General features: G+C 45.4%; 1 protein-coding gene across 1 annotated transcript in view; it reads right to left on the bottom strand.

Moving 5' to 3' along the window:
* Positions 1-3,086, bottom strand: part of LOC123766709 (neural cell adhesion molecule 2) — a 221,718-nt gene extending 218,632 nt beyond the window's left edge. Inside the window, exon 1 of the mRNA XM_069307675.1 lies at positions 2,945-3,086. The gene's annotated coding sequence lies outside the window, so the exon portion shown is untranslated. The remainder of the gene's footprint in view (positions 1-2,944) is intronic.
* Between the last annotated feature and the right edge of the window lie 2,821 nt (positions 3,087-5,907).

Genomic DNA, 5,907 nt, shown 5'->3' with positions numbered 1-5,907 from the left:
TGAAAACATGACCTATAAATTTAACGAAATACGTCCATCATACATATCGATTTTATTTCCATTTTACGTACTCAAAAAATATACATTAACACACATCAAAATATAACAATATAAATTAGTCACACACACATATATATATATATATATATATATATATATATAGTTATATATATATATATATATATATATATATATATATATATATATATATATATATATTGAGTTATCTAAATTCATATTATATCAAGGAGTATATCAATTTATATTGATTAAAATGTTAAAAGAATATATATCACAATGGCATGGGGATTACTTTTGATATCATGTCGATCAATGATGAGATGAATGTGTGAAGACAACAGCCTTCAGTATGAATGGTGATTACAACAGTCAGGAGGTCATTACTCCCTAACGAGGAGAGAGCCTTGAAACAAGGACTTTAGTAGATCTAAGTTTAATGATGTCATTCGATACATGTTTCGTGTTGTGGGGGGGGGGAGATGGGTGATGTTGCATTGGTGGTTGTGGTGGATTGTGGTGGATTGTGGTGGTTGTTGGGGGGGGTTTGATAGGGTGGTTTGGGCAGTTAGGGTTGGGGGCGAGTGCCCTCTTTTGTTGGGAAGTGTAATTTTGGATATATAAGGAGTACGTGCTCTGGTGGATGACATCCACACCCATACCTTCAACACTGGTGGATGACATCCACACCCATACCTTCAACACTGGTGGATGACATCCACACCCATACCTTCAACACTGGTGGATGACATCCACACCCATACCTTCAACACTGGTGGATGACATCCACACCTACACACTCACTACCCAAAACAAACTCGACCAGAATCTGTCATTTCCTAAGACGATTCATATTTTTTTTACCCTCCAAGTACTGAGCATCAAGATAAGCTGTGCGGACATCTTCAAGAGGAAACTAGATTTATTCCTCCAAGGAGTGCCGGACCAACCGGGCTGTGGTGGGTATGTGGGCCTGCGGTCCGCTCCAAGCAACAGCCTGGTGGACCAAACTCTCACAAGTCAAGCCTGGCCTCGGGCCGGGCTTGGGCAGTAGAAGAACTCCCAGAACCCCATCAACCAGGTATATGTGGGCCTGCGGTCCGCTCCAAGCAACAGCCTGGTGGACCAAACTCTCACAAGTCAAGTCTGGCCTCGGGCCGGGCTTGGGGAGTAGAAGAACTCCCAGAACCCCATCAACCAGGTATATGTGGGCCTGCGGTCCGCTCCAAGCAACAGCCGGGTGGACCAAACTCTCACAAGTCAAGCCTGGACTCGGGCCGGGCTTGGGCAGTAGAAGAACTCCCAGAACCCCATCAACCAGGTATCAACCAGGTATCAACCAGGTATCAACCAGGTATCAACCAGGTATCAACCAGGTATCAACCTGGTGTGTTCTTGTGGAAGACGAGAGACAAATGCCTGCCATCTTGGAGACACGGCGAAGCAACTAGCGTTTTGGTACGCGGTCAAACGTCCTCTCAATATCTTCCTATCAACCCATACCAAAAAAAATAAACATACAGGAGCTGGAAACTACAGATGGGAAGAAAAAATTTAACATCCGGTGGTACAGTAGCCTACGTTTTCGATCGCGAAGCGGGATAGATATGATTGGGCACGTTTACCTGAGGCCTCTGTTCACCCCCCAGACATGGAAGCAACTGATAACATACCTTGTGATAGTGGAGTTATCCCTCGAGGAGATTCACAGTATATAACCTTACCTGTAATGGAATAAATGGAATTATTCGCAGGTTGTAGTGAAATTATTTGTTTACGTTTTAATAGTCATACTTCACAAATATAAACAAACCATTTAACGAATTATGGTTATTTTAACCCATAGGCAGCGAAGGACAGGAGCTACGGGCTCACCATAGCCCGTGCTACTTGCCCCGCTCCTGTGCCAGGTAAGTCCACTACGGGCTCACCATAGCCCGTGCTACTTGCCCCGCTCCTGTGCCAGGTAAGTCCACTACGGGCTCACCATAGCCCGTGCTACTTGCCCCGCTCCTGTGCCAGGTAAGTCCACTACGGGCTCACCATAGCCCGTGCTACTTGCCCCGCTCCTGTGCCAGGTAAGTCCACTACGGGCTCACCATAGCCCGTGCTACTTGCCCCGCTCCTGTGCCAGGTAAGTCAACTATGGGCTCACCATAGCCCGTGCTACTTGCCCCGCTCCTGTACCAGGTAAGTCAACTATGGGCTCACCATAGCCCGTGCTACTTGCCCCGCTCCTGTACCAGGTAAGTCAACTATGGGCTCACCATAGCCCGTGCTACTTGCCCCGCTCCTGTGCCAGGTAAGTCAACTATGGGCTCACCATAGCCCGTGCTACTTGCCCCGCTCCTGTACCAGGTAAGTCAACTATGGGCTCACCATAGCCCGTGCTACTTGCCCCGCTCCTGTGCCAGGTAAGTCCACTACGGGCTCACCATAGCCCGTGCTACTTGCCCCGCTCCTGTGCCAGGTAAGTCCACTACGGGCTCACCATAGCCCGTGCTACTTGCCCCGCTCCTGTGCCAGGTAAGTCCACTACGGGCTCACCATAGCCCGTGCTACTTGCCCCGCTCCTGTGCCAGGTAAGTCCACTACGGGCTCACCATAGCCCGTGCTACTTGCCCCGCTCCTGTGCCAGGTAAGTCCACTACGGGCTCACCATAGCCCGTGCTACTTGCCCCGCTCCTGTGCCAGGTAAGTCAACTATGGGCTCACCATAGCCCGTGCTACTTGCCCCGCTCCTGTACCAGGTAAGTCCACTACGGGCTCACCATAGCCCGTGCTACTTGCCCCGTTCCTGTGCCAGGTAAGTCCACTACGGGCTCACCATAGCCCGTGCTACTTGGAACTTGTTCCAAGTAGCTGAATCTATAACAACAAAACAACTTTAGCGAAGGTGTGACTTGAGTCTCTAGCTTCTGCCCACCTTGTAAGGACGAGGCGGCAGATGACACAGTGCCCCAGGGATGCACTGGCTCCTGCTGGGTATGGGGCCAGCAGACAAGGAGCGAATAAGTGATGCCCGCGGCGCAAATTATTACACCAGCCACGACACACACACACACAGCCATCACACACACCAGCGAACCTGACAATGGGCTCACCGGGGCAGGTGGAGGGTAGAGGTTAGTTCCCCCAAGCGGTGGTTCGCTTGTTTCACGCGTTCGAATCGCCAGCAGAGTCACCCCGTGTTTATATATGTAAAATATTCTAAATAGGGTTGTTGTTTATGATTCAGCTACTGGGGATATAAAGTTCCAAGTAGCACGGGGTATGGTGAGCCCGCAGTGGACTTACCTGGCACAGGAGCGGGGCAAGTAGCACGAGCTATGGTGAGCCCGTAGTGGACTTACCTGGCACAGGAGCGGGGCAAGTAGCACGAGCTATGGTGAGCCCGTAGTGGACTTACCTGGCACAGGAGCGGGACAAGTAGCACGGGCTATGGTGAGCCCTGAGTGGACTTACCTGGCACAGGAGCGGGGCAAGTAGCACGGGGCTATGGTGAGCCCGTAGTGGACTTACCCGGCACAGGAGCGGGGCAAGTAGCACGGGGTATGGTGAGCCCGTAGTGGACTTACCTGGCACAGGAGCGGTGCAAGTAGCACGGGCTATGGTGAGCCCGTAGTGAACTTACCTGGCACAGGAGCGGGACAAGCAGCACGGGCTATGGTGAGCCCGTAATGGACTTACCTGACACTATATATACCTCACAATTTATCAACGAAACACTATATTAAAGTCATTTTTATTTAAACCCCCCCCCCCAAAAAAAAAAAAATATTCGTCCTACACATTAACTGCCCAATTGTCTCTTCATTCTTAGATATATTAACAAAGTTAATAACAATATTAACCTATTGAGAAGAAAATATTATCGTGCCATAATTACATATAAACCCCCCCCCCCCACACACACACACACCAACCCGTTCTCGCAAATTCGTAAAGTCAATATTGACTTATTAACTACGTGCATAGGTGATATACTAAACATAATAGATACCCTTAAAAAGATTCATAGAAATCACCGATCTTACCTAACCTTGTTAGTATCTTAAGATAAGCATCTTATAGCTTCGTAATTACAATTATTACCTAACCTATAATAGGTATAGGTTAAGTAATAATTGTAATTACGAAGCAATAAGATGCTTATCTTAAGATACTAACAAGGTTAGGTAAGATCGGTGATTTCTATGAATCTTTTTAAGGGTATCTATTATGTTTAGTATATCACCTATGCACGTAGTTAATAAGTCAATATTGACTTTACGAATTTGCGAGAACGGGTTGCACACACAGACACACACACACACACATCCTCACTACCTCTCGATAGACGCGATAACAGGCGTTGTGTGACGGCACAATAGACAATTGTTCGAGAGCTTTTATCCGGTCGCTAATTACCTTTCTCTCATCAACCTGTCCTCAATACGAAGCCAAGCATTATAACTCAATAAGTTTAAAAATAATGCTTCACAAGACCGGGCTCTCTCTGGCTTTACAAAATGTGTAACATTATTTATAAATTGCTAATGAACACGATATTGTTCACCTCTTATACAATACCGTACAAAGACCTATTATACAATACCGTTCAAAGACCTATTATACAATACCGTACAAAGACCTGTTATACAATACCACACAAAGACCTATTATACAATACCGTTCAAAGACCTATTATACAATACCGTTCAAAGACCTATTATACAATACCGTTCAAAGACCTATTATACAATACCGTACAAAGACCTATTATACAATACCACACAAAGACCTATTATACAATACCACACAAAGACCTATTATACAATACCACACAAAGACCTATTATACAATACCACACAAAGACCTATTATACAATACCACACAAAGACCTATTATACAATACCATACAAAAGACCTATTATACAATACCATACAAAAGACCTATTATACAATACCACGTTGTGTACCTGGACTTAAAAAGGCCGACGATAGGTGTGTAAACAAGAGAGAACTATAGTTCTCTCTATGAAGAAAGTTACATCTTGGGGGTATAGCGGGCTCGAACTCTGTGCATCACAGTAATGTAACTCTCTCTCATGGACGAGTCATCATGCAAAGCTGCCTCCTCCTTCTCCTCCTCGTGTGCCTTTTATTATCTTCGCTGGGGCTAAGGGTTCTCGCTGATTTAATTTGAGGTGGTTATAATATATTATATATTAATTTTCAATATGTAGAGTTGTGGTGACGGAGGGTGAGGGGAGAGTAAAGATGTGAGGGGGAAGAGAGAGAGAGAGAATGAGAGAGAGAGAGAGAGAGAGAGAGAGAGAGAGAGAGAGAGAGAGAGAGAGAGAGAGAGAGAGAGAGAGAGAGAGAGAGAGAGAGAGAGAGAGAGAGAGAGAGAGAGAGAGAGACAGACAGACAGACAGAGACAGACAGACAGAAAGTGGCGACTAATTATGAACCAAGAACGACAAAAACATATAATTACTCAACAAATCATTATAAAAGATTTACACAAACACAATATAACAAATTTCGCTAAGTGTCGTACACTCAACAGATGAAAAATTGAACAATACATTTTAGCAATTACTGGGATTACCTTCACTAGCTTCAAAAAAATCCTTCAAAGGAAGACCAAATCCTAACCATAATTTTAACCTGGCTGTATAATACAATACTTACGTATACAATTGTATAAAAAGAAGTTGAGACACCCCTCCCCCACCCCCCCAAAATCACATAGAACACGATTAACTCACCACAGGAAATGCTACCACACACACCCCACAGAACAGCATTTAAGTCTAATACATTTCGAACACAGGAAGAGAGCCAAGCGTTACGGGAGAAAAACTGGAACACAATCAGCTGTATTCAAAGTGTTTTTCAATC

Source organism: Procambarus clarkii, chromosome 60 (assembly GCF_040958095.1).
Source record: "Procambarus clarkii isolate CNS0578487 chromosome 60, FALCON_Pclarkii_2.0, whole genome shotgun sequence".
In the NCBI taxonomy this organism is placed as follows: Eukaryota; Metazoa; Arthropoda; class Malacostraca; order Decapoda; family Cambaridae; genus Procambarus; species Procambarus clarkii.
Note: the sequence above shows the minus strand (reverse complement) of the source record. Positions and strands in the feature narration are given on the sequence as shown.